Below are 26,336 nucleotides of genomic sequence, written 5' to 3' on the forward strand. Positions count from 1 at the left end.
ATATTAATTGGAACAAACTTGCATACAGCCAAACTCAGGTATGTTTCTTGTCTCCTGCTTTTCCAAGTTCTGATTTATGGCAGTTGGTTAATTAAAACTTCCCGCACAGGCAAGATTGGGTTATCAGTTATCAGTGAGAAAATAGTGTTTTTTTCTTGATTGTTCTCCCTTGTTGCATTCCACCTCTCATTAATTGGAGTTGCTTAAGATATATTAATTGGAAGAAATTTGGACGAAGTAAATCACCTCGGAATGTTTTGTTTCTATTTCAAATCCAAAACCAAATATAGAGTTTGTATTTGAGTGGGTTTGTTACTTCTCTGCTTTCTCCCTTTTTGTCCAAATTGTTTCAAACAGATGGCTTGGGTGGGGGGCTAATGTTTCAAGCCTCCATTTTCCCTTTCTTTCTTTTCTTTTGCCAAAATCCAGATCTGTCTATTAATATTATTTGTACTCTCAAGATTCTTTGCCTTTTCCAAGTTTTGATTTATGACTGTGGGTTAAATGAATCTTCTTACCAGTCTTTCATCTCGTCCTCGCACTCCTGTTCAGTTGCTTTGGCTGGAAGCCAGCTTCTTGTGCAGCCATGTTGCCATGCTGCCGCCCCTGCTCCAATTCAGAGGGCAAATCTCCCCCAACAAAGTTTCTATCTTAAGAACTATAAACTCTATGAGAGGGACTTTAAAAAAAATAACTGCAGCTTTGCATTCTAACTCTCACCAGTGGCAGCAGAGCAGAGGGTCCTCTTTCAGCATTCTCTTGTTCAGCAACCTGTCACAAGAGCCCCAAAGGATGTTGATCTTTTGCTACAGTTTCTTGTCCAAGATCCTTCACTCTGTCACTATATAAAGAATCTTACTGAATATTTTTTGCCGTCGGATTGTTTAAATATTGTGTAATTTTAAAAGGATAACAGTATATAGGACAGGTTAAAATTGCAGTTTTTGTCCACTTTCATGTGCGAGAAACCCAGATCAAAAGCCTTTCTTCATATTGAAAATAAGATCTTGAATTGCCCTGGAATGGATGCTTTTCAATTCCCCTCCCTGAAATCAACCACGTATAATGCAGATTTCAGGGGATTTTTTTTTATTTGAGCAGCTTGAAATTATGCTTCTTCAGATCTAACAAATTATAAATAGAAATATAACCTGCCAATTAAAAAAAAGCATTGCCATTCAAATAAACATTTTTTCATTTAAATTATCTTACTGTCATTTTTTCCTTATCTCTTCAACCCAAGTACAAAGGAAGCCGTATTTCCTTGGCTCTCAAATTCTGTAATTAAGGATATATTAATATCCAGGCTAACTCAGGAAAGGTCCATCTGGACTAATATTTCATTTCCACAATGGACAATTAAATGTCTTTGAAAGCTTATGAGCAAAGCATGCAAGATTTGAGTCTGCTGATTTCCAGGGAAGCAAAACTTAACATCAGAGCTATCAGATATTATTTGATTTATCTTATAAAATTATGAGAATTACAGGTCATATAGTATCTCTACTTTTTGGTCATTAGATCAGTATAAAAAGAATCTGAAATTCTGGAGTGAAAGGATCAATGTGATTTCTGGCAAACCACATGGAGTGGTGTAGATGGAACCACCTTACAATTCATCTCTGTCATCAGGAGTATATGTTGTCTCCTCTGATTGACCTAACAACTTCATGAACAAATCTTTTTCAGTCTTGCCTAGAAATGCATTGAAACTGGAAATAAGTATTGCAATCAAGTTATCACTAGGCATCAAGTTTTAATGCAAATATTCTGGCTATTTTGATGATTCATGGTTGGGAGAGTTTTTACGGGAAGGAAAAGCAACTTTGATGAGACTCGTGTTAAGGTTTAAAAAAATTTTCCCCACATTTATTATTAGCAGTAAATTGTTTTGTTTATTCCACTGATTTAGTTTTATTGGTTTCCTTCATGTCACTAGACTAAATCATGCTCAACAACTGAATATCACTATGAAAACACAGGGCTGCTGCTGATCTATCTCAAAATAATATTTGGCCTTTATATTGGCATCCTATTGTTAGCTCACATTTAATTTACAGCCTCATGATGCATCTTGGCAGTGCTCCTACTTAATAAGTTTTTCTACATCTTGCATATAATGGTGAGCATTTTGATATTGGAAGTTAGGATTGCCAAATAGTTTTATTTTGACAGGGATGTCAAGAGATGTTCTATCATGTTCAAAATCAAGGATTTGATCTTGGAACAATGGGGGTTTATTTTAAATTAATATAATATATATTGGGCAACAAAAGAAGGGTAAATTATTAATTGAATGATTAAAAGAAACTAACTGGGTGCCACATAGTAGTATTTTTTTAAAAAAAATGAGTTGCCTATTTCATATAATTCTCTATTTCATTCTGATAGACTTGAATTGTTGATTGTTGATACACAGAGAGTTAGAATTTGTGAAGAATTGGATTTTCAATATAAATCACCAAACCTATTCTTCTTTGCTTTCAATTGCATTTTTGTAGCAAAGCTAAATAGGCTTAACATAGTAGCATAGGTTACTCTAACATGAAATACATGTTTTTAACTTGCAGTACGATTGTCTTTTTTATTCCAGAGGAGTTCAAACAACATACCATCTAATTTGAATTGCAAAAATAAAAGCACATTTTCTTTTTTTTTTATTAAAAGAGTTTTGTACAAACAAATTTTCCCCCTTTTCACCCCCCCTCCACACAATATAAATCTCATACAAATGCTATACCCCCCCAACCCCCCCGCAAAAATTCACATTCAGATATTATACCAAACACTTTACCCCCTCCTCTCCCCCCAATAAAAGCACATTTTCTAACAGACTATAAGAACAAGACAAGACAATTTTTTTGAAAAAATGATTTTGATCAATCCCATTTTAGTAGATGAAACCTAAGGGCTCTTAAGAGTTAAAACATTGCCTGTTTCCAGAGATTTAGAAAGAGTAAACTTCTCTAACAAAATGTAGTGATATATAGTTGGAAGTGGCATAAGAGAAGCATTAATTTATTACTCGTGGTAGGCCTCTATATTATGCAATTTACAATTTTTACTAGTTTTTATCACTTCAATGTAAGTTTGATGAGGGGCCAACACAAGATAAAAAATTGAATGTGGATACCAGAAAAAAAAACATTCTTCCTTAATATATATACATCCAGTTTGCTTCAAAAACTTTGCCTATCTCCGATTATAATGAATTATCTTCATTTAGCAACGGGCATAATATCAAGATCAATATGGTAGGAATTTCATCTAAAATTCAATTTAAATTAGATTATTTGATTGGGCCATATCAATCATCCACACTTCTGATTTTTTGTAGGGTTGTGTAATAATAATATCTGTAGATAGATTATATACCATGATTTTTGCCATTTCTCATGTGTAAACATTGTTCCACTTACCAGAATGTTCCAAATTTTACAATCTATCCTCCCTTCCCCCAACATTTACCTTTGTTCTAAGTGAAAAAAAGGGAGAAATGTGTAAACAGTATAAAAAGATAGAAATAATGGTCTCTAAGTAGTAGAAATAAATGTTAGAAAGATTCTCACTTAAGTATGTATAAAAGTATCTTAACATCTCCAAACCCTGAATCTGCCTCCATAATTCCAATTTTGGAGTTGTTCTGTCTTTATGGTTTTATTCTGGAACAAATTCATGGCTGTGGTTTATGAATCTCCCAGCTTCATGTTTCATCCCAGCTTTCAAGTTGACTGAGTGACAGATCACTGGTGTTGAGACTCTGAACCACCTGTCATTCGAGGCCTTTTGGAATTTTGAATGCAAATATACCTCAGATGACAAGTTGATGGGAGTAGAAGAGGATTGTTGAGTGAAGCAGAAGGGCGTTTGCACAGTGCATTGAGAAAGTTCTCTCCTATGTTTTCCTGGGCCCTTTATACTCCTGGACCTGTCAGTTCAGCTATAGTTGGAGACCGATTTATCAGTTTCTTATTTGGGCTAGGAGGGGGAAATAGCAGAACTTTTATTTCATCCCAGTTGCCAAAATATGCAAGACTAGAAAGTGTTACAAAGGAACAGCAATTCTGGTTGTTAGTGGTCATATTTGGCAGCTTATGGAAGTAGCCTATGGAGTATGCAAAAATCAAATAAAAGGATTAGGAACAGCTGTTTACCAGAGCAAATGGATGAAGTGCAGCATATAGCTATGGATTCCTGTTGCACTGAAGGAGAGTTAGGTTGTTCTTTTCTTGAGGCAAGGCTAGAACTGAGTAGTAAAACCATAACAAATCCTGGCCTATCTGGTGGAGTAGTGTGCTCCCACAAGGCTCAACCAATGGGACAAAAAAGCCCACTACTCTCCCAGCACATGGTGTTTAGAGGCAATCTTCAAGGCTAATAGCCATTGATTTCCATTGAAAAGCTCCAATGCTTTTTAAAGCCAGCCAGGTTGGTAACCAGTGCAACAAATACTTGAATCACAATATAAGAATATCTCATGTGGGGTGGGAGGAAAATTTATTTAATAATGAATAGTATCCTCCAGCTTAAACGTTTTTCAAAAGTAAATATATTTTAGTCACGCTCAATTGGTATGCAATTCCATAAATAGGAAGGCTCCTCAGAGCTCATGAAACCCCTTCTCAGTTGGGTCTGAATATATAGAGAAAACCTTTATTATTTGGTTGAGGAAAAATAATGACAATAACAAGCACTCAAATGAGGACCAATTGTTACAGCCCAGGATATGATTCCTTAGCATTCATTACACAGACTTATATATTAAAATGGCAAAGCACAGAAAGAGAAAGATGTAAGTTCTAAGGATGCAGGGGAGGATTTTAAAAACTGGCAAATGTCGTGTAGATCTTAGCAACAGTTTTTAATGTCCCTATAAAGCAAATTGAGTATTGCGATGTGTGCTGAAGTTAAATATGTATGTATTCTTTCATACTGAAATCAAGGTTTTGTTTTGAGTGGATTATCAATCTTATATTTTTCTATATGATCTATATAATCATATCAGTTAAAATCATCTGGACTTACTTAGCACTGTTCCCTAAGTGCTACTTAAACCCAGACATTAAGAGAATCACAGCCATTCATCAAAATTCCCCATAAATGTTCTGTAAATAAATGCATAACAGATTAACCGGAAATTAATCATGAAGATCATGTTGCTTGAAATTTCAAATTAAATGATATTTTAATTATAAATCAGTCATTGTATCAGCATATTTAAAATATATGAAAACTGGTCAGTCTGAGTCTCGGATATCTGAAGAGTTTTCTCCTAAATTGTTTTCATCCATCAGTGGGGGAGGGGGAAGGAGTTATTGAACAAATGTATATTTATTTAAGAGGGCCAGGCAAGTAAAACCTACACAAGTAAAAGCTGGCACATTTAATCATACATCCAGGCATGGCATGGTTTAACATGTTGTTCTAACAGTTTGTGAGGTGGCACAAATGCGGGCCAGCATAATTTGCTGTCTCCACAGCCAGTCCCTATTATGCATCAGTAATTGTCCTAACAGTTTTCTGGGGATGAGTTAACACAGGGACTATGTAGTAGAATGCAGGACCAGAGGAAGGGGGCCTTTCCCAAGTAACAAAGAGGTGGTTCAGTGGGAAATCTGGGAAATAGGAAGAGAGCCAGGATTCAGAGTATATCTAATAGTTATGCAAATTTATGCTTTAATCTAACAATACTCCTATCTACAGCAACAATAAAGAAACTACTCTGAAGTAACTCCTCATATTGTTCTTGGTTCCTTGCACCTGATAGTAGGAATCACTTTTTTTGCCCACTGGTATTCCCATTCCTACCTGCCAGGTAGGAAGAATAAGCACCATGTAGTGGTGGAGCAGGTTACAACAAAAGTAATTTTAGATCTGTAGTCTGCTCCATGCTCTCTCCTATTCCTATTCACTGCATTGCATACCTGCCGCACCTGAACAACTCCATCACCACCCCAGCCAACCTCATGTACCAGGTATTGCCATGAATAGGAGCTGCAGGTTGCACCTATGGTGAGTAGGACTGATAGAAAGTCACACAGCATAGATCTGAAAGGAAAATTACTTCTACTCTTCTCACTTAGATTCCTCATGCCAGCGGCTGACACTCTCCGAGTGGCACCACATGGACGATCTGTGAATATGATTTCATACTCTCCCATCTCCCATGGGAACAGCCAACAGAAACAGTCCTCCAGCTTCAACCAGCACTGTTCTACCACATGGGCTGTCTATCATATTTTTTTTTTACAAAAGAAAACCGTTTCTTTCAAAGGGGAGAAGGGAGAAAGAGTTACAGATGGTGGTTGTTTTAAAGGATTTATTGAGAAAAATAGTTGAGAAAAGGCTCACATTTTATAGCTACAGCTCATAACTCTTACAGCAGCATGTATTAGCATTAGCACGCGTATTAATTGGAAAAGGAAGGTTAAGATATCATCAACCTGCACATTATTTCTTTAGTCACTTGCCCACCAAAATTATATTCATTTTTGCTTTGTGGTTTGCGGGTGGTGGGATAGTGATGTGTGTGTGCGTGTGTGTGTGTTTGTGTATCAAGAGGGAAAGAGAGAGGCTGGCTGCATAAAATGAAACAGTATCTCTTAGATATTAACATATATCGGAGGAAGTCTCCTCTCTGGTCCGCTGCTACAGCGGGAAACAGGTATCGCTCTGATTGGTCGAGAGGCGTACCCGAGTACTATAAAAGGGGAACCCTCCGGCCACAGAGCAAGCTGGATCACTACTACTATTAATAAAGAGCTGTTAAGTCACTTCGTGTCCGCAGTCTGTTCTCTCGTTGCCCAGATCTAACATTGGCGACGAGGATGGGATCGAGAGACAGATAGGACGAAGAACGCTACTCCAGAATCTCCGGATTTGATCCAGCCCAGGAATTCGGCAGAAATTCCGGCAGCCATCTCGGTCAACGCAGCGCGGCAAATTCAAACGAGAGAAAATGGCGATGCACACTCCCCCCGCTCCATTCGAGCGAACGACGAGTGGGAAGCCTTCATGATTCGCTTTGAGTGTTTTCTCGAAGCGAACGAATACACGGGGATCACCGACGCCCGGAAGAAAAACATCTTCCTCGGCTACTGCGGGAAAGAAGTCTTCAACACAGCCAGAGACCTCACCGCGCCTACTCCAATACAGGCAGTATCGTGGACGGCGTTGCAACAGGCTCTACAGACCCATTACGCGCCAAAACCTTCCCGCCATGTTTGCCGCAAGGAATTCAACACGCGGAACCAGAAGGCGGGAGAATCAATCAATCAATATGTTGCAGCCCTGCGTAAAGCAGCAACTCACTGCGAGTTCAGGGATCTGGACGAGCATATCTTAGCGCAGCTTATCTGTGGGTTAAGAGACATTTCACTACAAAAGAAGCTGTTGGCAAACCCGAATTTAACCCTACAGATAGCTCTAAATGAAGCAAGAGCGTCAGAGTCAGCAGAGAAATCATCGGTAACCATACAACGAGGTTTCAGCGTAAACCAGTCAGTACCAAGGCAGACCAGAGTTCACTACGAGGACACAAGCCCCGACTACGAGGATCCCGAGTTCGAGGACAGTCACCTGATGCGGAGCAGTCACATCAGGCCTGGGGGGAGACCCGGATTCCGTTTGCCGCCCTGTGCAAGTTGCGGAGGGAATCACCCCAGGTCTACCTGTAGGTTCAGGAACGTTGTTTGTTCGCACTGCAATAAACTTGGGCACATCGCACGAGTGTGCCGGAGCGGAGTCCCTGCCTCACGGCAGCCACCCATGTACCGCCAACAGAAGCCCAACCCAGGGGCTTGGCGAAATCAAAAAGGGCGCCCAGAGAGAAATCCACAAGTGTTTACCCAGAGAGAAAATTCCCAAAGAGCTGAGCGAGCGTATCCCCAGAGAGATTACACACAAGGAGCTGAGCGAGCGTATTCCCAGAGAGACTACACGCAAAGAGCTGAGAGAGCGTTCTATCAAGACGCTCAACGAGAGTATTTTCAGGATACAGGTGATGAGATAGAGTTGACCCAGAGAGAGGAATTGCGAACGTATCTCACAACAATAAGCCAGGTCCGCACCAAGCGGCCTAAAAAGCTGAAAGTCACAGTCCTCTTGGAGGGCTCACCTTGCGAGCTGGAAGTTGACACAGGATCATCCCTGACGATCATTTCATGGGCATCCATGAAACAGGCTATCCCGAGCCTCAAAAAGAGCCAACTACGCGTTCCAGACATCCTGCTACGAGACTACCAGGGGAACCGAGTCCCCATCGTAGGCCAAGGCACGTTCCAGATCCGTTTCAAGGACATCGTAGCCCAGCTGCCCGTGACCATCGCCAGCGCACCATTACAAAACCTCCTAGGACTGGATTGGTTTGAATCCTTGGGGCTAGAAGTCACCGGAATCAACGCCGTGGAAAACAGCAGCGCTGAGCAGATCTTTAAGGAGTTCGAGGATGTGTTCAGCCCCGGTCTTGGTAAGTATGTGGGTAAACCGATTTCATTCAATTTAGACCTCAAAGTGGCGCCAATCCGACTTAAACCGAGACGAGTGCCTTTTGCACTCCGCCCAAAAATAGATAAGGAAATAGATAAGTTAGTGGAGCAAGGAATCCTTGAGCCGGTGGATCACGCGCGCTGGGAAACGCCCATCGTGACCCCAGTCAAACCAGATGGATCAGTCCGCATCTGCGCGGACTATAAATGCACAATTAATGTCGCGCTACAACAAAGCGCATATCCTGTGCCTGTAGTACAGCACTTATTGCACTCGTTGGGGCCAGGAAAGGTATTTGCAAAATTAGACATGGCACAAGCTTACCAGCAGCTGCCCGTTGATAGCGCCACAGCGGAGGCCCAAACTATAGTGACACATAGAGGAGCATTCAAATGCAACCGGCTACAATTCGGTGTGAGTATTGCTCCAGGATTGTTCCAGAGCGTCATGGAACGACTTTTGCAAGGGATACCGGGAGTCGTCCCCTATTTTGACGACATCTTGGTGTCCGCTGCAAACGAGGAGCAATTAAATAAAAGAGTCAGAACTGTTTTGGCCAGAATCAGAGAAAAGGGTCTCCGCCTCAAAAAGGAAAAATGCCAAATTAACGTGCCTAGCGTAGAATTCCTGGGTTATAGAATCGATGGTCAGGGAATACACCCCACTTCAAAGAAAATTAAGGCGATCCAGGACGCCCCCACACCACGAAATCAGACTGAGTTGCAGGCCTTCCTCGGACTACTTAACTTCTACAGCGTTTTTCTGAGACAGAAGGCGACCGTTGCTGAGCCACTACACCGTCTACTCCAGAGGAACATACCATGGAAATGGGGACGATCCGAAGCAGCAGCTTTTGCCGGAGTAAAACGCCTGCTCACCACTGACTCACTGTTAGTCCAATACAGCCAGACACTACCGCTGGTATTGACCTGCGACGCATCACCTTTTGGAGTCGGCGCAGTCCTCAGCCACCGGATGCCCGACGGAAAAGAAGCACCCATCGCCTTCTACTCCAGGACTCTTTCATCAGCCGAGAGGAATTACAGCCAGATGGACAGGGAAGCGCTAGCTGCTGTAGCTGGAGTAAAACGTTTCCACGAATACCTCTACGGCCGCGATTTTGAACTGATTACAGATCACAAACCGCTGTTGGGACTTTTGGCGGGAAACCGCCCCACTCCAGTCTCCCTTTCTCCACTCATGACCAGGTGGACTGTTTTCCTGGCTGCGTACTCATACAAATTAATTCATCGACCGGGTTCCACTCTAGGACACGCAGACGCACTCAGCCGTTGCCCACTACCGGACCTTTTGCCAGACCCCACTCCCGAAGTACCGGTGCTGCTCATTGATTGTTTGGACTCAGGACCGGTTTCTTCCTACGATGTTGCAAGGTTTTCTTCTAAAGACATGTTAATAAAGCAAGTTCAAACTTGGGTTTGGAGGGGGTGGCCGAAGGGAAACATGGGCCCGGAATTCAAAGTGTTTTGGTCAAAACGGGACGAACTATCAGTGTTACAAGGTTGCTTATTGTGGGGGGATCGAGTTGTTATTCCGTATGCTTTACGTAGGAATGTATTAGATGCTTTACATGTGGGTCATCCGGGGATTGTTAGGATGAAGGCGTTAGCAAGAAGTTACGTTTGGTGGCCAAACATGGACAAAGAAATAGAGGAATGGGTGGCCACTTGCGACCCATGCCAGGAATCGAGACCAGCACCCCCGGAAGCGCCCGCCACAGAATGGGAGAAGCCTAAAGCACCCTGGTCGCGAATACACATCGACTTCGCAGGGCCATTCCAAGGTCAGACTTTCCTTATAGTTGTGGATGCATACTCGAAATGGCTAGAAGTAGTCCTAATGACTTCAACCACGGCAGAGGCAGTCATTAAGGTTCTACGGCGACTTTTCGCCACTCATGGCCTGCCCGACCTCCTGGTCTCCGATAAAGGGCCCCAGTTCACGGCCATACAATTTGAGACATATCTAGCAGGTCAGGGAATTCGGCACGCCCTCGTCGCACCATTCCATCCAGCGTCAAATGGACAGGCGGAGAGAATGGTGTGATTCGCAAAGGAGGCCCTCGCTAGGATGGGTCCAGGTGATTGGCAAACACGCATTGACCATTACCTCCTAATTCAGCATATTACCCCAAGCGCAACGACGGGTAGGAGCCCCGCTGAACTACTCATGGGCCGCCGTCTACGGTCTCACCTGGACCGTCTTCACCCAAATTACTCTGCCACAGCACCCCCAGACTCCACAAGCAAAATTCGGACCTTTAGCATAGGGGATTCAGTATACGCCCACAACTATGCAGGGGGAACATTGTGGATGCCGGCAAAGGTCATTGGCATCACGGGTCCACGATCGTATCTGTTGGAACTGGAAGATGGGCGGAACTGGAAAAGGCACATCGATCAACTTCGAGGTCGCCTAGCACACTCAGACCTTCGAACCAAGGACAAGAGCTACCTACCAACGCAAAGTCAGCCACTCGAGAGCCCCACTACAGAGACATACGACACCTGCGAGCCCAGGTCTGAACAAGAGATCGAGCACGAAGCAGAGCAACCCCCAAGCAACGTAACCGAGCAGACTCCGGAACGCCCCAGCAATGAAGGCACAAAACCACCTGAACGAGAAACAGAAAAAGCATCCGATCCTGCAACCACTTCTAACCAACCCGAACTGCGACGTTCCTCCCGAGTAAGGCAAACTCCAACATACCTAAAAGACTATGTTACTAACCGCAACGTTCCGTCTAGGAGGGGAGGGGTGTTAGATATTAACATATATCGGAGGAAGTCTCCTCTCTGGTCCGCTGCTACAGCGGGAAACAGGTATCGCTCTGATTGGTCGAGAGGCGTACCCGAGTACTATAAAAGGGGAACCCTCCGGCCACAGAGCAAGCTGGATCACTACTACTATTAATAAAGAGCTGTTAAGTCACTTCGTGTCCGCAGTCTGTTCTCTCGTTGCCCAGATCTAACAGTATCCTTCCAATATATGACCTTTTTTTTAAAGCTAGGACTCTAAACAAGTTTTATAAACCAGATGGAGAATAAATACTCATTTGGGGGTAAATATGCATGACACTGCCTGAACACAGAAACATGCAAATTTCTTTGCCGGGGAGGGGGGGAGGGGGTAATGCAGCACACCACTTCTCCCCTTCTTTTGGACTGCAAATCCAAATCTATAGCAATAGCCAATTCTGGTTGTGCTCTTCCCAAGATATGATGTTTGATCACTCTTGCTGTCCATGGAGGAAAATTACTAGTGATGGGAGTTGTGTCCACAGCAACTGAAGCAACCCATAGAAGCTGATCAGGCCCCAGCCCTTGCTGCAGCCATTAGCAAAGAGCTGCACATTGAACAGATAGCAATGTTTAAGTTGGGAGACAATAGAAAAAAACAGTTTCATATTAGTTGATAAGAAATTAGCAGGGTTGAGTTTGTAGAATGGCATGAAGGCTGCTTTGGGTTGATATGTCTCTAAAAACAGTGATTATACTAAGCATTTTCTAGCCAAAGTTTTGCAGATATGCTGTTATGCCCTTAATTTTGGCCATCACCCTATAGAACATTTTCCCTTAATCATTCCTGTGTTGAAATTGTGTTGCCAGAGGAAGACTTTACCCAAAGGCCTTTTTTTGTACATTGTTTTTAAGCACCCTATATCCCCTTCACTTTAATCTCTTTTTCTATTATTGCAGCATAATCCTACTCATGTGAGAAATACTTCCAGATAAATTGATGTAATTTGCCTGAAGATTTTTCAATTACAAAAAAGCAATACTTAACCACCTTTTCAGCCAAGCATCCCAAACATAACCATCAAGTTTCACTTACATGTTCTTTTTTTAAGTTTGTAGTAAATCTGATGATCTGCAGGTTGTCAATCGACTGCTGCAAAGATTGAATCGGAGAGGTTGAGCTATGCTGCTATTTAAAAAACAGAGACCAAATTATATGTAGTGGTTTTACATTTCATGATTTTTAATAGCCTGATAATTGTAGCTTGCTTTTTTTTGCATGCTGCTTAAACACTCTAAATAAATATGCATAAATAGACTTCCTTATTCCAGTCTAATTCTACTCACAAATTGTAGAATATTCACTAAATGTGATATTTAATTTGCCTTCTACTTTTTGGGAGAGTTTATACACATTTTCTAGTTATAATTCTGAGTCCAAGAGGTAGCAACCTCATGAGGAATGGCTGCTTGGCACTGATTCTGCATTCATGCCATATAATCCATTTCTTTTCCCTTAGTTATTGTACCTTGATTCCAGTGATAATGACCATTTTCACTGAGAGATACTGAAAGTTTAGGCTGCATTAATTCCTCCCTGACAACATGTAGATATTGTCCCAGAATCCCCCCAGTGCAAACCCTGGGAAACTTTCAGCCGCTGTACTGATTTTTCTAATTGCAGCTTCTTTCACCATCCATTCATTGTTTCCTAGGCAAGTGAATGGAGAGTTCTCTTCAGTGAGTTGCCCTAGAGGAAAAAGATAAAATAAAACTTGCTGTACTGAAAAACAACAAAAGCAAAGGGAAATCCTTTCCTCTAATCTATATGCAACAGGGGAGTAATTCCTCCATTCAATCTGAAACTCCTTTTCAGTACAGTATCAGTCCCATACCAATCCCTAAAATTTCCTCACTTGAGATTCATTCCAAAACATGTTATCATTTTTAATTGTATTCACCTTGACTAGGAGGAAAACACTTCCCCTTTTAAACATACATATTTCTTTTTCTGTCTTTTCATTCATCCATGTTCTGGGTTTCTATGTCCTTTTTTCTTTTCTCCCTTTTCTCGTTGCACTTAAAAGATAAAGAGCAGAGGGAGAACAAGAGTATCCTCTCCCCATATTATACAGTGGGGCACATTTTCATGGCATTCAGTTTGGGACTAACCGAACTCCCAACAACACTTTTTTTCAAAAAAAATATGGTGAATCTATTGCAGTCCTAGTAGAGGTAAAGGAAGAGAAGCTCACAAGGCGTAAAGGAGAGGTTAAGGGTTAAAGGAAGAGCAGCTCCCAAAAGTACCTAATGGCAGTTTAACCTTGTGGCTCTGGAGATGCAAAGGAGGCAAAGTATTAAACAGAAAGCAAAGGGATCAGGACAGATTATACAGCGTAGCATTCAAGAGCCAAAATCATTTCTTTTCGAAGAGACAGATTTAGGCTGGGGGCCATGTTAGAATCTCCATCTTTACCTGCATGCTAAAATGGAGTGCCAAATGAGCATTAGATATGCAGAGTCCTTATTGTTGAAAAGTGGAAATAACCTGTGGTCAAGGTTACATGAATCTGCATTTAATCTTCTCAAGACTTTCTCATCAGACATGTGGAATTTTATTAACAGGGGTCCAGCATTTTTAATAAAGTGCACTCTTAGATCCTCTTTGTATTGTGTAATGGCATATCTTTGGCTCTTTATCCAAATGAAGCATAAAGCATTTACAGCTGTATTCTCCATCACGCCAACTAGGGAATACATTCATTTGCAATAACACGGCATTCAATGGTGTAGAAAATAAGCTTTGAAAATTACCCTCTCTATGAAGTTCTATCAGTCCATTGAAGAAGCCCATTTGGATTCAACTGACCATTCTCTTTGGTATGACAAAAATTAATGTAGCCAACCATCAGTGCAGAATTAGCACAACAGAAACTGTGTCTCGCTGCTGTAGCCAGATCAATGCATGTTTATACAAAGAATGGTCTGGGTATAATAATCAGGAGTGCCACAAATCATCATCTTCTTCTTCTTCCTCCTCGGCTTATTAATATTGAGAATTTTCCCAATATAGTTCTTCATTTGAGACTTAAGGAGTTTCTAGACTTGCAAAAGGGAAAAAATAAACTTTCCAGAAAATAAAAGACAATTAGAGTATTCTGTGATTCATGCAACACCCTGCTGGCACTAAGCAGACAGAAGGTAACATTTCCTTAGCATTGAAAACCATGGCAGGTAAAACATTAGACCAGCTAAATATATGATCTATATTTTCCTCAATTATATTGGCTCAGCACCTGTTGGACAAAATCACTTGAATTCATTCTCAATTTGTTGCCAGCCATATTTCAGATCTTAGGGAGATGCCCAGGGTAGAGGTTTGCCCTGTTATCTGGGACAAGTTTAAACCTTGTGGGACTTGAGGAAGTGGACAGGGGTTCTCTGGGTTGTAACCTTGGTCACCCGCTCTTAGGCCCATTCCCCTCCTGGCTAACTAAAGCTGCCCAGGACTGTTATGTGTGTGTATTCTGTGAATGGGGAATCTCTCCTTGAGTGAGGGGTTGCTGCTCTATTTCTTAAGAAAGCATTGCCACACAATTTTTACAGTTTATCCAACCTCCCCATTTAGATGAAGGTGGTTGAGAAGATGACTGAGCACCAGCTTCAAAGGACCCTGGATGATCCCATTCAGGCAGAATTCAGGCTTGGGTATGGGATGCAAACGGCATTGATGAAAGTTTTAGATGACGTCTGGAAGAGGCAGGATAGAATTTGTCCATTCATCCTTGTTCTCCTTGACCTCTTAATAGCTTCCATACCACCAACCATGTTATCCTTCTGGACTGATTCTTGGGACTGAGGATGATGCTATATTGTGTTGGTTCTTCCCCTTTCTTGATACCAGTTAGAAATATAGAGAAGAGACTCCTTTCATAGTGGTTCACAGGGCTTAGTGCTCTCTCTTCTCTTCTTCAACATTTACATTTACATGAAGCCATAGCCACTGAGATATTCCACTGTCATGGAGTGCAAACTCATCATCGAATCTCAATTTTATATTTCTGCCCCTGGTTAATTAAGCAATATTGTTGATGTCTATCCTAGTGCCTTGAGGCTGTGAGAGGCTACATGGGCAAAACAGACTTCAACTGAGCCCTGTCTTGAATGTTTCTGGATTTGGGGACCATTTGGTTCAAGGAGTTTTCTAATTTTAGGAATGGATGGTATTGCTCCAAACAGATGTGTGCAATCTGGGTGGAGGGTCGTCCTGAACTCATGACTCCTGCTTGAAGAGCAGGTGGAGTTCATGACTTGGAGGCCTTTGTGTAGCTTTCTCTTGTGCTATAGTTGCACCAGTCATAGATCGGGAGGCTCTTTTTACAATCAGTCATGCCCTGATCACCTCCTGATCAGAGCATGACAGAGCAAGATCTAAAATATGCTATTCTAGAGGACTGTGCCACAGCATTTTGTACCAGGTGAAGCTTCCAAATATTGTTCAAGAGCAGCAGCATGTTCTAATCTATCCTCCTGTGCGGTGGCACAGTCTTCTAGAATGGCAAATATTAGATCTTTGCTCTGTGAGCTGCATTGGTTGCTAGTTTGCGTCAGAGTTCAATTCAGTTTGGTGCTTTTGATCTTTAAAGCTCTTCATGGCATGGGGCTGGGTTATTTAAGGAACTGCTTCCACCCAATTATATCTTCCCATCCCACTATGTTTGGCAAAAGAGGCATCCTATGGATGGGTCCCATCTGCAAAGGAATTACATCTGGCATTAGTTTTTCTGCTGTGATTCCTGGCTTCTGGGCTGTGAAACATCATCTCCCTCTGAGGGGAGATTGAGTTTGTCTCCAAAAGTCTCTTGAAACATGGTTGTGTCCAGTGGTGAGATTCAATTTTTTTTTACTACTGGCTTGGTAGGCGTGATGTGGCTTGATGGGCATGGCTTGCTGTAAAATCTCCATTTCCTCCCGATCAGCTGGGACTCGGGAGGCAGAGAATAGATGGGGGTGGGGCCAGTCAGAGGTGTTATTTACCGGTTCTCCGAATTACTCAAAATTTCCACTACCGGTTCTCCAGAACTGGCCAGAACTTGCTGAATACCACCTCTGGTTGTGTCATCAGGCTTGGAAAACACAAGGAAATAGTGAATCAGTGAGATGGATGTGTTGCCTATCATGATAGCTCTCTCTGAGTCTCTGTGATTGGCAATTTTGAGTGGTGTTTTCAATTGTAGAATGCTTTTTTTAATTCTTAGTTTTTATGATGGGTTTTTATTGGATGCTGCCCAGAGTCACGTTGTTTGAGATTGCATGACTGCATAAATATGATAGGTAAATAAATAAAAATGCCTGATACATCTTTTTTATAATACAGTGCAGTTTGTCCTTGCAGTCATAAGCATGTATCTTAACTAACTATGGTATTTTTTTAATACATTCTGGAATAATACCTAGTTAAAATATGGCAACATTTCTGCCAGCCATTTGAATATCTTTACATTTCTCCATTCAAATTGTTTGCATTCATTCCATTATTTTATCAAACACAACTACCTTTCTCTTCAATACTGAATTTTCAAAACTAGACTCCTCGCTACATCATTCAGTTTATTCCGCATTCATTGAAAATTTGCACTCAAAAGTTCACCACTAGAAGACTTCTAATGGCACCATGAGAATTTCTTAAATGATGAAAGAGGTGGACATCATACATCCTGCTCTATTTGGAATTATTAGCTAAACATTTCATTCATTCTCCTGTATGATTTTCCCATTCACCATGCTTAATGCTGTCAGCAATTAATTATCAACCATGTTTGCAGTTTGTCCTCATTTAATGACAAGTTGCTTAGCGACTGTTCGCTTATTACGCCCTCCATCCAAAGTTTCATACAACCTGATTTTGAATTTTCAATGGCTACAAACACACACACACACACACACACACACACACACAGTTATGTGATCTCATTTTGGGCATTTGCAATCAGCTTTATGGTTTTTTCTAGAGTCCCACACTCATGATTTTCAATGGTTTTTTTTTTTTAGCAGTATCTGGCTTTCACTTTCACTTTCAAGCAAAAAATGCCCATTACATGCAATTGATTGCTTAATGGTCATGGTATTTGCTTAATGAACACAGTATTTGCTTAGCAACCATGACATTTGGCTAACTACCACTGCAAAAAAATGGGAATGGTGACCACATGTTGAACCATTTAAAAACCACAACAGCTTAGGCCCATAATTTTGGGCTCAGTTACAGCCATAAATCAAGGACTACCTGTACTTTTCTGATATTTTTCTTTATCAAATCATAACAACTCCCCAAAACCATCTTGCCAATTCATATAGATAAAACTATTATAGTTTCCACCTGTAGTTTTTTTTAATGAATGTTACCTTATAGATGTCAAATTGGCAGCCCATGGGTTGGATGCATCATGTGCAAGCCACACTCACCTCAGTTCTGCAAAAGCAAAAAAGATTGCGATACTTCACGATAAGTCACGATCGAGTTTGATACCTGTGTTATAGACATTTCTTTTAATTTTATCTCAAACACTGGCAATTAGCATAGAAGCACTGATCTATAAATTCTTAACTAAAAATTGGAATGATTTGTAAATTTTATCTAGTAGAGATCATTTTCTTTTTTTTTTTCCAAAAGAAGAAAGGAATATTTTTCGGACACATTTCCCAAGAAAAATTCACAGAAAGCTATGCAGTTATGTATAAATAGATTAATTATCTCTAACCATATTTTGCTGAGACTTTCTCCACTGCAAAGCTAGAAATGACCCTGATGGGTTGTTTTTTTTAATGTGCCTCATTACACAACAGAGTAAGATACATAGGGAGGACTTATTCTTCTGTAGAAATCAAAAGGTGGGTGGCTTACTTGAAATGTTCTTTGCTTTGTATCAAATATGGCAGAATTCCAAATTCTGATTGGATTGGATTGTATACCTGACTGAAGTTTGCTTCTATTTTGTAAAATGTATTTAGGAAGTTACATGTAGGCACAAGTGGTCCTTGACTTATGATCATTTGTTCATTCAAAATTATGACAGTGCTGAAATAATGGACTCATGATACATCCCCAAAATTATAGCCATTGAAGCACCCCACCTCACAGTCAAAATTTGGTTGCTTGGAAACCAACTGCACTTACAACCACAGGGGTGCTGCAACTCCTCTCATCTATCCCCCCCCCCTCTCTCTCAATCTATGCCCTTTTGGCCAATCTGCATAGCAGCATCTCACCTCCCTGGTGCATCCTTGCACTTCTTACCTGTGACTATCTTCACTTAACAATCCATGATTCACACTTAACAATGGCGCTAACAACAATTGGGTCGCTAAGTGATGCTGTCATGTGATGCTCATGTTATGACCTCTTTGCTTAGCAATGAAAATTCCTGTCCAGATTTTGTGTACAAATCAAGGTGGTTCCTAATCTTTTCTAAAAGTAAACTAAGATTTTTTTTTTGCAAGTGCTACAATGTGAAAAAAATATTTTAGAAAAATTTATATAGTATTTGTGAACTAAACACTGATTCCATTGTATTTAGGGGTCTGTAACTCCCACCAGCAGCACTGGTTTCTGGGATTATTATTCCTAATTATTATAGAGCTCATTTTTCTTTTCACTTGTTCTTCCCTGCTATCTTTCCCACTATGTCAAACCGATAATTCATTAAAGAGCATTTTGCAGAGAGAAATGCAAATGCTTATACTTTTCATAGTAGATATCCTGGTTTAAGTGCACAGGCACATTCATTTTAAGCTTGAGATGAGCTTCACCCAGGAAATTAATAGAATAGAAATATGCACTACTTCTAACTAGCTCAAAGCATGTATTGAGCAACAGAGTTCAACAAGAATCCATGGATATACCTTGCGATAAATACCTTCAAGTATGATCTGCAATTATTATTTCCCTCCACTCATTCCCTCCATGACAATACATACAGCCTGGGCAAGGAAGCAGGATTCTCTAGACCCTCCTAAGCATGCCCTAATTTTCATAATGCTTGGCTGAGATATTTTGGCTCAAGAGAACCTTTAATTAAAAGTATTTATTTCATTCTCATAGCACACAGCAAATTTTGGAATTACTAAACAGATGATTGCTGTCCTAACTACTATAGAACCACTACAGTACATATTGTATATTCATATTAATATATCTGTAACATTAAAATTGCTTTTAAGGTGTTGGTTTTTAGTGTACTGTAAGCCACCCACAAAGCTTTCGGGGAAAAGGGGGTCACAAATTCACTAATGTAAAGGATGCTATATGCATTGTTTTTAATAACGTTTTCCTGCCAGTTGGTCTCTTGCTATTAATTAACAAATTGCTGCAGTTATGTTTGGATGATACTAAGTTTATTGGGTAGAAATTTATTTTGAGCTTAGAAAATTGGCTATAAAATTGGAAATATGTTTTTCAGCTTAAAGCTAATTGCCTCAAGGATCCCTCAGGGATCCACTGAGAGGCTGGATTTTTCTTTCTTCCATTCCTTAATGAAACACCCAAACTTTATAAAGCAGTTACACTATAATTATAGGCAGCTAATTTGGGACATTCCTTGTTTATAGATTTCCACCATACAATTACAAAATGTCATATATAACAACTAGGAGTTATTGATTAACTAGAAAACATGATGACATAGGAGAGGATCTGAACATAGAGGCTTAGTTTCTGGGTCTCTGGATCTCCTGTTCTTGATTTCTTTCTGGTTGCATCAACAAAAGCTTTTTATTGCAGGAATTACCTTGGATATATCCATTAAAGCAGTGTTTCCCAACCTTGGCGACTTTAAGTCCTGTGGACTTCACAGGCATAGCTGGCTGGGGAATTCTGGGAGTTGAAGTCCATAGGACTTAAAGTCACCAAGGTTGGGAAACACTGCATTAAAGCATGTAAATTTCCATAGCATCACCATCAATTTGCCAGCAGCTATATGGGTAAAGCCCCCAGGAAATAATTGTTCTAAAGACTTAGAGCCCAGATACCACTAGCAGAACACATGGAAATCATGGTTCCTTAGTTCCTAATAGTATGCCAAATTAAAACTTTTGACAATCATCTGACAGCTAGAATGAATGACAGGTGCAGATTTATTTCGGTACTATTTCATCATTAATATAGAAAAACTTGTTAACTGTTATGCCAACTAAAATGATTCTGACATGGGTATCAGAGGCATTTGAGGAAAAGGTTATATCTGGCTGTTATGCATGACTGTACTTTGCCTCTTAAGTGACATGATCAGTAGAATAAACTGGAAAATTATCTTGTTATATAGAAAGATATGAAGTGGGATGAAACAAATGTTGAAATAGAAGAACTAATGGAACACATTTTCCTACGTTTTTTGTGGGAGGAGGGTTATATCAAGAACCAGACTACTTTGCCTTAAATACTATTTGGATACCTCTTATGGTATCCAAATCCTAACATTACTATTTCAAATTCATTATTGTATTTAAGACAAGATAGGACATGACAAAATAAGATAAGGTATCTCCACAGCACCACTACTTTCGCTCCTCAAGTCTCAAAAACATTTTGAACATGGGCCACTATCATCTTTGCTTCTGGCTTTCTGAAAACCCTGAAAACAAGGAGCCAAGAAAAATATTAATCAACATTGGTCCTGAGCTCTCCAAAGCCCTGAGGTAAATAAGATAATTTTCCCTCTTCTCACTGTCAGCTATGTTTCAAAATGTCACACTGTGGTATTACTCTGATGGTCATTTTGAAGAGAGCTTCTGGAAGTGGGATTGGTTTTTGCTACCCCTAGATTGCTCCTGAGAATGATGATTTCAAGGTGTTTGGGGTATGTGCATGCAGTAAGGAATACAACTGTTGGCAGGCAGCCTCTACAAAGTGTCCTTCTGTTGTTGTTTTCTGCCAAATTCAAGGAAGCAGAAACTATAGCAGTTAAATTCTCTCTTCTCTCTCACACCCCTAGTAAATCTTTCAGCAATTACTTCTGAAAAATAACCCTGGCAAGAGAGGCATTTTCACTTTGTGTTAGAATAATAGTGCAGGATATAATATTATTTATCTGGTGCCTTTATTTGTTCTTAACTGATATTACCAGGATCCAGGTAGAGGAAGAGGGCTCCTGAAAACATAGAAATCAGACATAAAATCCTCTTCTTTTAAGTGCTGGTTGTAAAAAATATTCTCTAATAGTGACATCTTAATTAGCTTCTCTCCTTGAACTTTGTATCTATGTTCAAGGAGGATACAGAGCTGTGGATCACCTGAATACATGGGAAGGTTATATTCCCTTAACCTCCTCTGGATTTTGCCCAGCATTGCCCAAATTCAAGGTTAAAAATGGAAAAGATTGCACTGAGCACCTCATCAACTTTTTTCTTTTTATGATTGCAAGGTACCTGCTCTTAGCAATTTGGTTTTTCATTTGTTTGCTAGGTTGTCAGAAAAGATTCACATTGCTCCATCATCAGAGAAAGAATCATGTTTTGTGTTAAAACTACAGAAATGTATTGTTCCGGACATCTTTTTTTCATGTTTTCAAGCTAAAGCACAAAGCACCTGGGGTGAGGGAGAGAAAATTCATGTGCTTGTGTGCTCCGTGCTTCGTTGGCTATAAATGGTACATCTCTTCTGCCAAATGCTTGGTGGTTGTGGGGCTTTTGGGAGGGGGGTGTCCATTCTTTAACTTTGCAATAGCCTCTGCTGAAACTGATTTAAAAGTAAACAGCAAAGACCTAAAGACCTAAAGACAAAGTATCTGGGGTCTCTGATGGGCTAAAACTTTACCAATTGAAATGCTTGTGCAATATGCTTGACTATTTTAAGGCAGTCTTTTCAAATTCAAACTTCCGTATGCTTGCTTTGCACAGGCAATTGAACCTTTTCTTTCAAAAGAAATTATCTTATGCACTCCACAAGAAATTTGTTTTCAAGGTATGTTGAGCAACTCTGAGCCTTTCCCCAATTTCACCAAATGCAATGCAAACTTTTTTTTCCTACTATGGCCCTTAACATTGGCTTCATCTTGTCCTTGGTTCATAAATGAAACAGGACACATCATCCTTAGCTATACTTGCATTGTAGTAGTATTTTCTCTCTTAAGCTGATAGTATCCAATGGCAGTTGGACTTCCCCAGCCTGTACTTTGGAGGCAAAATCAAGTGACCTTAGTACCTGGTGTCAGAGTGGAATTTAGGGGTCATTTCAGCACCCTGTCTTTTCCACTTTCCAATCTGTTTCATCTGCTACTACTATTCTGCCATTGTTGCAGTAATAATCCAGTGATGCGGGCAGTATTGTGCAGATGATCCATTGTGTTCATGCAACAATGTCAGATCTATAATTTTTAGAATAGAAGCATCTTTTGATTTCCTCAGGCAAACCTATTCTAGCTGCAAGCAAACAGTTCTTTGCCTCAACTCTGTTGAGTATAAGATCTATAGATGACTTCAGTTTATATGCTCCCTGTTCAGGGAGACACCATCAATAGCAAATGGAAACTGAAACACTTGCCAAAATTGCATAATCGCATTAGACGTCTGTACTGACTAACTGTACATAGGCAGTTTTTATGGCAAGACTGAAGTAGTACGGGTAGATGGGTTGACAGCACTTCAACTCAGCATGAAGGAAAGACCCAGCATCAGCGCCAATAGTCCCTATGTTGTGGCATAAGAGATTTCTGTCTCAAGACTCATTCAACTATTACAGTGATGGTGAACCATTTTTGGCTCATGTGCCAAAAGCGGGGGGAGCACAGGGGAGTCGTGCATGGGCGTGCCACACCCATAATGCAATGCGCACAATGCCAGCATGCATGCGTGCATGACCAGTTCGCCCTCCCCCATTTTTGGTGTGCTTTTTTTGTCCTCGCCAGGCTCCAGAGACTTTATAGGAGCCTGGGGAGGGCAAAAACAGCCTTTCCCCCCCTCCGGAGGCCCTCCGGAGGCCCTCCGGAGGCCCTCCGGAGGCTTCAGGAGCTTCCCTGAAGCCTCTGGAGTGTGAAAAATCAGCCCCACAAGCAAACCAGAAGTTCGGCAACAGACTTCCGGTTTGCTCACAGGGGCGGTTTTAGCCCTCCGGAGCCTTCAGGGGCCTTCTGGAGGCTTCCCTGCAGGCTCCGGAGGGCTAAAGCTGGCCCCATGAGCAAACTGGAAGTACATTCCCAAACTTCCGGTTTGCCTGTAGGGCCAGTTTTTCACGCTCCGGAGGCTTCAGCCTCCAGAGGGTGAAAAATGGCTTCAAAAGAGGGCCGAAGTCAGCTGGCCAGTGTGCACATGTGTACTGGCCAGCTGACAGGGCAATGCCTCGCATGCCTTGAGAAATGGCTCCATGTGCCACCTGTGGCACGCGTGACATAGGTTCGCCATCACGGAGCTAGTATATTAGGAAAAGTTGGGTTGGGTAGGTTTCTCTTTAATGATTTGATCTAGAGCATGGTCATTCACAACTTCCTTCTCTCATGTATTAATGCAATGAAGAGATTTGATTCCATTCTATGTCTATTGCCCAGGATCACCATGTGTGAATTGGGCAACTACATAAATTTGTTTAATAAATTAATAAATTTCATAAGTTAATGCAAATTTAGCAAGCTCATATGTTTCCAGACACATCTATGTCTGAATTATTCCTTTGTGATGCAACTTGATTTTCTAAGACGCTATAAAAATATTCACAGAATATATATAGCAAAATTGCATTAAGAAAAATAGCTTGCAGATATGTGTATATGCAGTAGAAGTAGTAGAAGAATTAGAATGAAAGTCTGACAAAATTTCACGCAACCTTCAAAACTAATAAATGACAAACTGATGCAAAATGGATTAGGATGAACTTAAAGATGGAAGAATGAAAAGTTAAACAGAAGTCAGACAACAGGTTGTTTCTATCTTGCAGTCTTTAGAACTTTGCTCAACCAATTAGCCATTTAGGATAACAAAACTGCCTTATTTCAGTTCAGAAAAGGAGCCCCCTCTGGTTCAATATTATTGGCATCAGTTTTCAAGTTCCAGAAAATCAGTAAAGCCATAAAACACAGTTGGCAAAGTGGCGGCACCATGAACCCAGTGCTTACTATAGTAAGGAGCATTGATTCCATTCTCAATTAACTTTGTTATGACTATCAAGTAGTTATTTCTTGTTATCTACATAGCATGATTATGCTATCAACTAGCTGGAATGAACTAAAGGTAAAGAAATTGACTACTTCTTTCTATGGTAAGTGCCAGCTGAAAAGGCTGTGGGATACTTGGCTTTCAATAACTGGAAGCAAAAAAAAAGACTACAAGTTTGGGGAATGGTTAGAACGTGTCAATGTTTTTCCCCAAGTTATCCATTGTTTGTCACAACAGCAATGTTGCCACAGCAGCAATGTTAATCCAGTTTTAATAAGGTAAAGGTTCCCCTCACACATATGTGCTAGTCATTACCAACTCTATGGGGCGGTGCTCATCTCCGTTTCAAAGCCAAAAAGCCAGTGCTGTCTAAAGACGCCTCCGTGGTCATGTGGATTAATGCCAAAGGTGCACTGAACTCTGCTACCTTCCCAGCAAAGGTGGTCCCTATTTTTCTACTTGCATTTTTACATGCTTTCGGACATCTAGATTGGCAAAAGCTGGGACAAGTAATGGGAGCTCATCCCGTTATGCAAGACTAGGGATTCGAACTGCTGAATTGCTGACCTTTCGATCAACAAGCTCAGTGTCTTAGCCACTGAGCATTGTGTCCCTGGTTTTAACAAGACCTCACCCCAAAGTATCAATTGAATATCAATAGTCCAGGAATATGTTTTGGAATATTGAAACACCTTTTGACAAATGGTCATTGCCATGTATATTTTGGGGAAAAAAGAATTGTTCCTTCATGTCTGTAACAAAGACAGCCTACAACTGTAAGAAAGTTGAAAGCAAAGGCAGCATTTATTTTTATATGTAACACATAACTTGGTTGGATGTAAATTTGATAACATTAGTTCACTGATGACTAGCCCTTTCTTCTTCTCTACTAGCCCCAGAATATAGATAGGAAATTCGAAAAAGACATTTGCACAAGGAAAGATAATTATGAAGGTGGGGGGAACCCAGGAGATAGGAATCTACTCTCCAATTCTGGGATTGATCCTCAGGAGATATAATCTGGTGATGGATGTAATGAATGATTAATACTTAATGCCATACTGGAAGGCAGTCTATGTGGCCTTTATGAGAAAGAAATGCAGAAGGGACAGTCAAACAAAGTTTTAAGAGACCAATGGAACACAAAGTCTGTTCAGACCTTCAATAAATCTACATTTAGTAGCTATGAACATATAAGCAGAGCAATTTCCTTGGTTTTCACAATTTAGATAAATAATTTATTGGAATAATCCCTTTCCCTTCCTAAATCATGTAAAAGTGCTGCAAAATATATTTGTCATAAAAGAGCTGTGCTTTTACCAACAAGTTGCAAACTTGTGTCTCTGCTTTTGTTTGCATGGAAAACATACGACAGCTTGAAGATTTCAAAGAGTTTCCTCCCTTTCCACCTTCTTTTTCCTTCCCATTTTTCTAGCATGTCGGAAATCAAGAGCAACATTTTAATTGTAGGAATTGGCTTTCATTTTTTATCACATGTGGAAACTTCATGGATTGCTAACTTCGCGATCAACAGTCTTGTCTCCGTACAAATGATGTCCTGCCTACAAATGTTTCTGGTGGGTATTAATTAAAGTTTGTGACTCAGTAGGCACACTTCAGGGCACTTAATGAAAACAACATTTTAGCAAAGTTGGCAGAGGATGAAATCAGTTCACAGAGCACACTTAGTTTTACATATGAGTTGTTGACCAGCTTTGCAGAATGTCAGAACTTTCTTCTCAGAGCTTTAAACCTTGCAATTTATGGCCTCCTGGCTACTGGCTACCCCTCTAAAACAGGAGTAGGCAGTCTTGTCCTATCTTGATTAACAACGCTTGCTATTATTCCCTGCAATTTTTGGGGGGAGTTGATGCAAATGAATAATTTGATGAATAGTCGATGCAAATGACACATCATTATCCTCAAGAGTGAGATCAGCTCCAACACTCC

This window comes from Natrix helvetica (genome assembly GCF_964273705.1).
Source record: "Natrix helvetica genome assembly, chromosome: 3".
Lineage (NCBI taxonomy): Eukaryota > Metazoa > Chordata > Lepidosauria > Squamata > Natricidae > Natrix > Natrix helvetica.